This window comes from Rutilus rutilus, assembly GCF_951802725.1.
Source record: "Rutilus rutilus genome assembly, chromosome: 4".
NCBI classification, from domain to species: domain Eukaryota; kingdom Metazoa; phylum Chordata; class Actinopteri; order Cypriniformes; family Leuciscidae; genus Rutilus; species Rutilus rutilus.
The window spans coordinates 16,162,149-16,174,308 of record NC_140212.1 but is presented as its reverse complement, the minus strand read 5'-3'; the positions used below and the strand labels follow the sequence as shown (position 1 = coordinate 16,174,308).

At 38.2% G+C, this 12,160-nt stretch overlaps 1 protein-coding gene across 5 annotated transcripts in view; it reads right to left on the bottom strand.

The window, feature by feature from the left end:
- The window catches only part of syt1a (synaptotagmin Ia), a 218,285-nt gene that overhangs the window by 114,439 nt on the left and 91,686 nt on the right, over positions 1 to 12,160 (bottom strand). For 3 of the 5 annotated variants that reach the window (XM_084406910.1, XM_084406908.1, XM_084406912.1), the window contains one exon: positions 10,301 to 10,356. The gene's annotated coding sequence lies outside the window, so the exon portion shown is untranslated. The remainder of the gene's footprint in view (positions 1 to 10,300; positions 10,357 to 12,160) is intronic. The other 2 variants (XM_084406909.1, XM_084406913.1) reach the window with 1 other exon arrangement.

The window sequence follows — 12,160 nt, the reverse complement described above, 5'->3', positions numbered from 1 at the left end:
AAGTATGACATGAATACAACTTAGCGGCCGACTGGATATAGTGCAGCATAGTTTGAGATCAAGGATTTCAAAGCTATGCGTTTTATGCAGCCTTCAGAAGATCTCACAGCTGAATTCGCAAAAGTTTGCAAGGTTTATGAAGTTAAATGTCTATCAGATATTCAAAGACTTATTTAAATGCTATAAATGCTTATTTGCTGAATGTTGACGGTAAACGATAAAGTATTAGAGCATTTGGCTTTCTATTATTAATAATAGAAGAGCAAATGCTATAATAGTTTTTCGTATACTGTTTACAGTACTTTCTTTGTTTACAGTACTTTCTCTAACAGCTCAGGGGCCGTATTCACAAAGCATTTTATCTTACCACTAGGAGTACTCCTAAATCGCACTGAAAGATTTTAGCTAGGAGTTTTCTCTTAAAAGTTATTCACAACGCCTTTCAGACCTACTCTTAGTAAAGAAAAATGACAACTCCTAAACTAAGAGTGAGTCTTCGTTGCTATGGATGACGTCATTACTCATGCACGAGCTTGACTGAAGTGACCACCTTGATTGGCTGATGATTGTAACGCGGGAATGATTCCAAACACCTCCCCTACGATGATGAGTGACAGGTGACAGGTCTCAGAAAGCGTGCGCTTCACAAGTAGTGCGAAGGACGGAAGATGATGAATAACTGAATAAATAGCCTAAATGAATAAAGAGTAAGGCAAAACAAATAGCCTACATATGGATTGATGCAATATCTTTGCAACATTATTGAATTAATCTGTCACTATATGCCTCTGCCTACGTTTGCAAAGAGAAGAACATTTTTAATTTGATTCACAATGAAACGTTACAATTAGTTTACATGCAATGAGTAGCCTAGTTTTGCTTGTTGTTGGTGGCGTTATTGCATCCCTAGTTATGCCTACAATGCAAAATTGTTCCCTCGCGATTGGAAGCTCCTGTAGCCGCCGCGTACGCATTTCAAAACATCGCAACGTGAGATGCCACAAAAAGCGGTTTGTGAATAGGTCTTAGTGAGTTAGGAGTCCTCTCGACTTCTTTTAAGCTGTCTCAGGCTTAGGTGCTACTTTTAGGGCTAAAATGCTTCGTGAATTACTCTTAGTCAAAAAAATTAGGAGTCCTAAAGTTACGAGTGACACGCCCCTTATTTTTAGGAGTTGCTCCTAAATTCGCCAGTTAGGAGCTACTTTTAGCCTTAAAATTCTTTGTGAATACGGCCCCAGAACTGTATAAATAATAATTAACCAAATTAATACTAATAACTTTCATTAACAACATTGCGACTCATAGTAGGTTTGTCTTTAAAGGTCAGTAAGTTATTGTTAAAAAATCAATTACCCTATGAAGAAAACGAATGGATTTTTTACTTCCAGAATTTGACTGTTGATCTTTGTTGCCATTCTATTACACTTTTACAAGCAGGACATTGGCAATTCCCATGCTCTGAGGTACCATTGGTCCAACTAAACTGAATAATGGAAAGTACATGCTACATGTATGAGTAAGTGAGATGGATTGCTTCAACTATAGAAATTTTACCCTCATGATGACATTTACTGTGTATTGGATGTTGTGATGGAAGGGTTTGTCTGTGCTTGCTTGTGTTGTATTGTATCACTAGGGCTGTTCATTTCTCAGTTCCACCTATGCATTAAAGTTAAGAAAATATGTTCACAGCAGATGAGTTTGATTAATTTAGGAGGTTTCGATAGTTGGTTTGATCCCCATACAGTACGAGAAGTAATTCTACAGCTTGTGCGCTTCAAAAATACATATTAAAGGCTAGACTTAATCCTCAAGCACACCACCTACACTGCATGTTAAAAGGTGGGAAAAGGATTTAGATGACAGTTACAACTCAAATTGAGTATATGCTGCTTTTTCACACATACTCACACAAACACTGTCAGCGATGCATGCAGCAACCCTTCCATCTGCACAAATCAAGTTATTTTTGCGTCTCTCTTATGTGATTTAGAATATTTTACACTAACCAAATGTTACTTTGCATTAACGTGGTGCTTCTTTGGAAGTGCCTAGAGCCTGCGATGATGTATATGACTCACCGGCGGATGATCTTAGCACAAAAAAAAAAAAAAAAAAAAAAACTGCCCTAGATATTTCATACAGTTCAAGAACAGATTAAGATACTCTCGCTTTGATCCCTCTAATGCAACATCCCGAAACATTTCTGGTGTGCTACCGTGGATAAAATTATTAGGTTGCGACAGGCATAGGTCAGCTCACTGCGTGGGTTGGTCTTGAACGCTCTTTACTCTTGAACGCTTTCTACACCTGCCTTGGAGAAGATGAGAGGTACGACTTTGCAGGTGTGACAGAAGTGAAAATAGTGGTAAGCCTCTTTGAAACTGAAACGGTGAGAGATCATATGTGACCCTGGATCACAAAACCAGTCAGAAGTCGCACGGGTATATTTGTGGCAATAGCCAACAATACATTGTATGGGTCAAAATTATCGATTTTTCTTTTATGCCAAAAATCATTAGGATATTAGGTAAAGACCATGTTCCATGAAGATATTTTGTAAATTTCCAACTGTAAATATATAAAACATTTATTTTTGTGAGTGAATGCAACACAGTTGCGAACATAATAATTGGACAACTTTGAAGGCGATTTTCTCAATGTTTAGATTTTTTTGTACCCTCAGATTCCAGATTTTCAAATAGCTGTATCTCGGCCCAAATATTGCCTTATCCTAACAAACCTTTCAATGGAAAGCTTATTTATTCATCTAAATCTCAATTTAAAAAAACTGACCCATTTTGTGGTCCAGGGTCACATATGCATTACATTAGAGAGCAGACCAATACATAGACATCTCAAGATAGGTTATGTCCAAACATTTTAGGTTAAAAAAATTATATTCTTAATTAGAATCTTTGTCCTGTTAATCAGTAAAATATCTAAACATACTTAAAACAAGATAAATGAATTTGAGAAGCAAAATTAAAGAATGTATTTTCAATATAAGCCATGAGTGCAGTTTGAATATAAGTGCAATTTATTGAAACCCATTTCCACCTGGATAAATACAATACTTAATTGATTGTAATTGATTTTATAATCTACACAGTTTTATGTCATAATTTGAAATGTATATTAAATTCATTTTTGTAATCGCGACTTTATATCCCACAATTGCAACTTTATTTCTCAAATATTACTTCATATCCAACACAGTCTGATAGCAATTTGTAACAATTTAACTTTTTAACGAATTGATGGCTAATTTGTATGAATTTGCACAATCTCATTAGTGCATTTTTGTATGATCTACTTAAACCCCATTGATGGTTAGGTTTAGGGGTGGGGGTTAGGCTAGGACCTCCATATTTAAGTTTTTTTTTCTCCTAAAAATCATGTTTCTATAAGATTCACATTGTACGAATTTATATGAAATCACCAGCTTATAAAGTAGTTACGCTTTCTTATGAGATCGGGTTGTCATATCTCAATTTTTTTTTTTTTACTAGGCTATTTACATCACACAACTGCACAATTTGCAATTTCTCAAAGATCTGACTTCTAGCTAATTGTCTTTGTTCACTGAAAAATATAATACTTAGATATTTTGAAATGTTTATTGGAAAACAAGACAAAGATGGTTAAAAATATACAAATTTTGCAGTACTGTTCCAGGGTTAGATTATCGGTAAAAGGCCATTACTTAAAATTCTGTTATGGGAGGCAACAGCTGGCCATTTCATTAAATATTGTAGCATTGTACAAGTAATGCATTAATAAGCCAACCAAAAAGTTGGCATAAAATTAACAGCAATCAAAACCTTTAATTTGCCAGTTCAATAATACTAGCTGCTGCCCAAACTTATCAGTAGATGAGTTGCATGCAAAACATATCCAGAGCAACATATTTCTGTATCCATCAAAATGCAAGCTGTGTTGACTCACAGCAGAGACAATCATTGACATAGACAGCTTGCATAAATATGTTGCGTGTTAGTATGCAGTGCCCTTCTGTATGGCTTCAATTTCATTGAACAAAAAAAAATAGAATCTGCTGAGATTCAGGTATGTTTGGAATGGACAGCACTCTGCACTGCCGCTGAGATGATGGGCAGCTCTAGAGATCGATGCAAGCATCTGACTTCAAAGCCCCTGGGGGCTGGTTGGCATTCATTGTGACCAAGTCACAGTGGAGCAGCCACAGAGCATTGGAGAGGATGAAAACAACTTGCAACTACTGTAGAAGCAGAGTTAGGTGGGTGCCTTTAAATGCCTTTAAATGCACAGCGTTATTCAGCGTGTTGATGTAATTTCCACTGAAACAGGAAGACAGGGGTGGACATATTGAGTAGCTCCTCACCTTTTTTTCAAATAGCCAATTGCGTTTTAATTTATATCACAGCTTGGCCAGAGTCACTGAGCTCGGCAAAGCCGCATTTGATAGCTTATGACAGCCAGAGTGTAATAGATTCCATTTATAGATTTAATATGAAAATGTTACTAAAGCAAAACAGTGAACATAATCATGCTGAGAATGTGTAGTTTGAAATGTGTGTAATTTATGTTGGTGTATGGCTTCGGTGTTATCTCTTCTACTCGTCAGTGCTGTTTCTAATGCCGAGTCTGTCTAACTGTTTATCCTTCTAATGTCCTTCATATCGCTTTAAAATAGAGCATTCTGTGAAGAATTCAAATGGGTCCGATATGTTTTGTGGTCTGCGGCAACTCACGCATTTGATCCGCTCTGTGCTATTGTGTATCTGGACTGGTTCGTGCAAAATTAAGAAACCAGACCTAATTTGCCGAATGGAAAGCATATTTACACTGTCTGAATCATTCCATATCCCCTATATAGTGCATTATGTGCCATTCACAATATAGAAAATAGAAATTGTATGAACAAGTGACGATTTCAGCCGCCGCTTCAGCGTCTATTTATAGTGCAGGGGATTATATAGAGGGATGCTTTAGATTCTATAGAGCATTTGATTGGACAGAAAATCTGATGAGAAGCTAAAGTGCAGAGTGAAGTCATCAAAATCATTGATCCATATTGGCAGAAGTAAGAGAGTGAGTTTTGAATGGATATATCTTCTAAATGCGAATTTTGTCATTGTTTTGGAGCACACTAAGGCTAAAATATTCATACTAAAAGACAAAAACTTAAATCTTGATTTCATGGGGACTTTAAAGGCCTCATTATACTTCTGCGTCGGACATACGCCGGAGCCTATACGCCGTAGGCAACGTGTTGGTTTTAATTTATACTTCTGTGTCGTTGTCCGCGTTGACGCGCACCTGGGGAGCATGAAACCCCGAGGGAGGGGTTCTGGCAGACCAATCACAGCGCTTGTGTCCGCGTAGAATTGACGCGTTGTTACATTTTTGGAGAGGTGCACGTCAGGGTACGCCGAAGGGTACGCGCGCTACATACAGCCTACGACGTAGCTACGGCGGCAGTTCGACGCAGAAGTATAAAACAGGCTTAAGGCTCCTCAAATAACCATTACTGCCGACTCCAGCTCACCAATTCTAATTGGAATCAAAGTATATGCGCTTTTTTGATTTATACACCCTGCCTAAATAATCAGCACCAGTGGGCATTCTATAATTGAAGGAATGTGAAAAGCCTGCCCTATTAGTCTTAATTTCGTTTAAGTGGCAAAATGCCATTGCATGTGTGGCTCAGGATAAATTTCATCCCATCTTGTTTTCGAATGGAGGAGCTTTCATATGCTGGTAGTCAAGGTGCCACTCACCTTTATTTGGCCTGAGAATACTTATTTGTGGGCATGCAGTAGAGTACATCGTCTTGATGTCTAGCAGATTGTAGTGGACTCTTGCTTTCCCATGGGTAATTTGCAGTGTTTGTTTTTCTCTTTCAGAGGTCTAGCTGAAATTTGTGACCACTGCTTCCCCCTGTTTCCTTTAAACAGCACTGACAGAGAATCATGGGAAATCCTAGTCTCTGATTTGGGTAATGACTGAGAGTGGTGGGTGTGAGTATGTGTGTGTCATCTAATGCCAAGCTTCCCAAAGCCTCAGCTGGTCTCTCTCCAGTAAACATCATATTGTAGAGGAGACATATGGATGAAAGTGCCTAGCAGCTCATGGGGTGGATCTAAAAATGTCCACTCTGCCATTGGCCTTTCCCTTTAACCCAATAGAAATGGAGCAAAAAGAGCATGTAAAGGCAGGAGATCAGCTGACCTGCAGTCAGTGGCATGACTGAGTGAACGTGAGACCTTTGGACATTCTCTAAGCCCCCCTGCTGGCTCCACTTCACTGACAGGCGGCGGAATAACTGTGTCACATGGCTCTGTTACCATGGAGAAATTGGCATGAAAGTGATACTGTTAGCATCTGTCTGAACAGCCATGTTAGGTTCCTGTTCTAATTATAAATGGATGTAAAATGTGTCCCTGACACTAACATCATCACTGCTCTATTGTACAATAACATGAGATCAGGCATAAAAAGAAAATGGGATGAGAATAATTAAACCACAGAATAGATCTCTGTGCAAGCGGGGTCTACAATTAACTTTGTGCCACACTTTACTTTCATTACATTTTATAGAATATATTATTATTATTATATTATATTATTGTGCTGCAATGTATATGTAGGTTAGTGTGGCACAGTGATATGTCTGTAATAGTCGTGTGCAACAGTAATGTGTTATAGGATTCACTAAACAAGTTTGTTACTCACGCTTCCGTCGGTAGGCTGACCACCTTTGTTATCTTAGATGTAGAGTGCACTAGAAACTCCAGATGGTGTCTAAAACCATCAGGCAATCTGCCATTTGTGGAAGGCTTACCAAAGCCCCTTTTAACTTCTTGGGTATAAACCATGCTTCATAGTACACTATTATTTAGTTTGTCATCTTTCTACTAGTTAAGACATCATAAACATCTAACACGTTTTCCTGTTAATAATTCCACTTATAGTTGCAGCATTTCACGTCTCATTTCTTAATAGAGGTCACACAACAGGATTACCTATCCAGCATGCGCTGCTGCATCCATATACCCCTTGGCATGTCTCTCTGACATGTCCATCTGTCAGCTGTTGATAAGACAGTCCTATGCAAAACTCAGTCCCTTAATTTCCTCTTAATGGACCGACGCATTAATGTGAGTCATGTGCCAAAAGCTGTGATACATCCATGACAAGGTTATTAAAGGAACAATCTGAGAATTCACCAGGCAGAAATCGAGAGACGAACCGGAGATGTGAAATTGCTTCTGGTATAACTGTGGTCATATCAGCTTGGGCGCTTCGCTGATTAACGAATTAGAGAAGAAATGAAATAGTATAATGTGATGGATTAAAAGAGGAACATTGGGCATAGCCTGTGCTGTTAGGAACAGGCCTGAAAAAAAGAAGCCTTATCTGTCGAGAAAATGAGGGAGACGGGCTAGCGAAGGTAATATGCTGTTTAAAGTGTGGCAAAAGAGAGGGAGCGAGGGTAAAAAGAGGGAAGAGAGTTGCTTGCGGAATGGGGGTACTAAAAGCCTGCATAAAGTGCCCCTAATGCACTCCAGAGAGGGATGATGTACACCTTGTTATAGCACTGAGGGCGAGACGTAGCCTGCTAACAGCACTGTAAAAGCTCCAAATATCCAAATATCCCCAGAATGGTCTTCCCCTCCATTATTGGACCTCACATCACCCAATTATTTTGATCCGTAATCGGATGCCTGGCTATAGACAGATGAAAGACAGGCTGAGTGTGTGTTGATTATTTTTACAGATGGATTCATCTTTCTCATATTTATCTAGATTGTTCTCTATTGACGTTGATGTGCTTTGCATATCAATATGTCCGACAACTTTAAATGAGTTTCCTGGGGCTTTGCTCTCCGCATGGGAGTTCTGATTAGTGAGGACCGCTTGAGTGGCTTGTCAATCTATCCCGTCGTCAAGGAGCGGCCAACGAGGTGCCTTCGCTTTGTAGAGAATTTATGCTTGCTGTCTCTCAGAAAGAGAAATATGTCATCTATCGCTGAGGGAGGCAATAAATAAAAATATCAAAGCGTGACCGCGGGGTTGCCTGGTTGAGCCAATCGCTCAAGCCTGAGGTTATTCGCCATAATCCTCCATTTCCATGCTCAATGCACTGTGTCTTCTCTCATGACGGTACAGTTACCCAAAGCCACATCTGGAATGGAGCGTGAACGTCAAATACCCCCTCAGATTCTATGAAAATGCTTCAATGACCTAGACCAGGGTTTCTCAAGCTCCAATCCACACATTTCGGACATTGCCAATATTCAGCACACCTTGTTCAGCTCATTAGTCACTCTATGGAGGTCCTCTTGACTCTATGAACTAAATTGGGTGTGTTAGATTAGTCAGACCCCTAAAACGTGCAGTGTGGGTGGGCCCTTAGGAACGTATTGAAAAATCCTTACCCAGACTAATTAACAGTACGGAATAAACTGAAATCCGATTGAGATTTTACTCTTAGGAAAGAGCAAAATGGCTTAGTCTTAGTACTTGAGGTCAACCTCAGCTTGCATCCTATCCTCCAAATGGCCTTCCTGACAAATCCGGCCACGCCCTTTGTCTCTTACATCAGCATGGGTGCAGCGTTGAAGTTTTATTGCGAGTGACTCGTTAGATTATCTGTCGAGGAAATTGGGAGAGGATTAGGGCAGGACGGGAATCGTGGGTAATACACTGCTATCAAAAAAAAAAGCATGGCAGAGACAGAGATACGGATACGACGGGGAAAGTGATGGGATTCAGAGGTGACTTCTCTCAACACATTGTATGGCTCAGGGGTGGGATTACAAAGCAATTAGCAGCACTGGTGGTGATTAATACTGTGGCTAATAGGATGAGGCTGAAGATCGGATGGGGAAAGGGAGGTACCGAGCGCAAGAAACCTGGACGAAGACAAGCACAGTGCATCAATCACAGATGACAGCTGGGACAGGGTCCAGCAGCTCCATTCATCATGAGAGAGCGAGGGACACACACAACTCAGCAAAGTAGCAGAGGAAGCATTAATTACTAGTTGCTTCAGTCATCCCTAACACCTCTGATTGTAAACTGGAGTCAGACACTTAGACGAATCAGTTGGAAATCAAGATGATGGCATTAGAAAGATGGATGGACTGTATTTAAGAGAAACTTTTGTGAAAATAATCAGCAATGTTGGTGGGGAAAGAGTTAAATAGCCTGTGCACGGCAGCTTTGTTTTTAATCACATGAGATTTTGACTGATGTATACTGTAGCTACAATAAACTTTATAACCAGTAAGTTGATGAACCTAATCTGATGCACTTACTGCTTCAGATGCGGCCGTTCTACTGACGGACAAAACATATATGTCCAATATTCTCTGAAATTCGCTGGTCAAAAACCTTGTAACTTGTAATTTGAAGCTTGATTTTGGTAATATGTTAATAACATAATGACACATCATGCAAGTGTCTGACTATAAAGCCACACTATCTAATTTGACAATGCAGTGTTTAATTATTTAAAAAAATAAAATGTCTTGAAAAGTAGTGTTTTTGGAGATATGAGGGTTCCTTGTACTAAAGTCTTCTACTAGTTTGTAAGCAATTATTTCAGTTGAAAAATATGAAAACAATGGGAACAAAATAGGAACAAATAGGAGTCAACAAAGGTGATGAGCATTCCATCATGAACATACTTTTAGACAAAAACAATAAAAATACTGTTGGCACAATGGGGCACAAGTCCTAAAACAAAAGCAACAACAGTAACCCCCCAAAAGCCAGTGTCAATCAATCAATCAATCAATCAATCAATCAATCAATCAATCAATCAATCATTTATTCACGTTGCAGTGCATGCTGGAAACCATAGTGCCAGCACTTTACTCCGGACATCATATTACTGCTTTTAATCTGTAATTTTGTAGGTACACACAGATCATTATGATTTTATAGAACAATGCTGCTGCTAATTATTTACTGAAAATAAATAGTACAGCTACTACTATAAACTGCATAGTATGGCAACTTGTAGCAAGTAATATAGTGTAAATTCACACACAAAAGTGTCTACAGTGTTGAGAAAAAAAGAGAGAGAGATACCATGCTATGCATTTTGAATTATGCACTGTGATTGATGATATCAGATGAAATTTTATAGATTAAGTTATAGGTATAGCTTTATCTTAAATTCCCAGAATAACTGCAGTTTCTAAAAGATCTACAATACAATTGCACTGTTTATCTTCAAAGTTGTAAAGTGACATGAACAACACTATACTACTGCTGATAAGATTCTCAAGAACAAAAAGCACAGTACCTACAGAAACCACAGCCGTATCTTCCTTTTCTTCTCCGGTTTTTCCTTTGTGTTCACTGGAAGGAGAGGAGAAAAGATCACATTAGCACAACACTGGCTCAGAGATGGCCATCTCCACCACACATTATCATCTCAGCCTCGAGGCAGCGCATAAAGTCTTGAGGGTGTCAAGCAATGGACCCAAAGGAGGCTGCCATTTGCTTTAATGTGTATAGAAAAACAGGAAATGATCAGGTTGCAAAGCAGGCCAAGGCACAACTACGGCCCTAGAGGTTTATCAAACTATACAGGTGGACATTCAGGTAAAGCGGGCTAGTTTTGACAGTCATCTCAATTGACTCAAACTCTCAGCAAGTACATTAGTATTAGTATATACAACAATGCATTTTCAGTGACATAAGGCAGAAAATAATTCCCAACAGAAAAGAATGACTATTAAATTAAAGATGTTTTGAATAACAGCTTTAAAGTAGCCTGAAGGCAGAGCTGTACAGTGTGCCGGTCTAATGTTCGTTAATTAGCACAGTTCTAAATAAAACAGACTGTTCATTGTAGAATTGAATTACAATGTCTGAATGTCCACGTGAAGACCTGTGCCTAGGAAGTCACCTTAAATTAAATATGAAGGAGAAGTAGGTTTGAGCTCTGGAGAGTTAATGGCAATTTAATATTCTGTTAATTATAAAGTGCACAGTCTTGTGGTCTAAAATATTCAAGGAAAGTTAAAAGAAAAGCTTAGTTAAAACCAACCTATAACACAGGCCACATACACAGATATCAAACTTAAATGCATTATTCATGTTATAATAATGTATAGTTATATAGTATCCATATTTATATGTGCGTATAAATAAACAAATGTATTTAAATGTATAAAAAGTATTTATATTTACTTTTATTAAATTAGAAAACAATGCAATATGATAACAATATGTGAAGTGCTACATTTAAATCTTAAAATGTATGTATCTGTTTATTTATATGTGGGACACATTTGAACAAATACATTTGGACAAATGTTGGCAAAGCTTAAGAAAAGATTAGGTGGCCTCTAATAAGAACACATTAAATGTATAATTTTAAAAGAAAAAACTATATAAAGATAAAGATAATATAGGATATAAAGAGAAGGAATATAATAAGATGCATCAGAATGGTAATGCGTTTTATGTATCGCTCTCTACGTCGGACACAAAACAGTAATTGATATGATTAGCCTTTGTCTTGACTAGGTTATCAAACAGCTAATAATGTGTTGCTAATGTTACATGAACCATGTTCCTGTTCACCATCTAAAAATCATCATCCTTAGAAATGCTTTGAACATCATAGAAAGTCAGTGGAGGAAAGCCCCACACCGCACATTGACAAGATTGGTTACTTGTTATGGTTCACTGCAGTTTTAAGGAGAAAATACTCAGCAATGGTGTTGACTGATGAATTTTCATATGGTTTTTCTTAAAGCATATTAAAAACACCACATAGGCCTAGACATATAAACTAAAACAATTTAAACTTGATAAATAAATTTGCCTGATCTAAATGTGCTAGAATGTGAAATTTCTTACAACTATTTTACAATAATTGCATAATTAACATGACTGCAGTGCTCACAGTGTATTAAACCCCTAGATTCCCCTATACACTCTCTCTCTCTCTCTCTCACACACACACTCAACATTCATTATCTTTTCATTTCTTTCTCTCTCTCTCTCTCTCTCTCTCTCTCTCTCTCTCTCTCTCTCTCTCTCTCTCACACACTCAACATTCATTCTCTTTTCATTGCTCTCTCTTTCTCTATTACGATTACATTTTATTTGCCCCCAGTTGCAGTTGACGCCACTCTTCATTATTTATCTT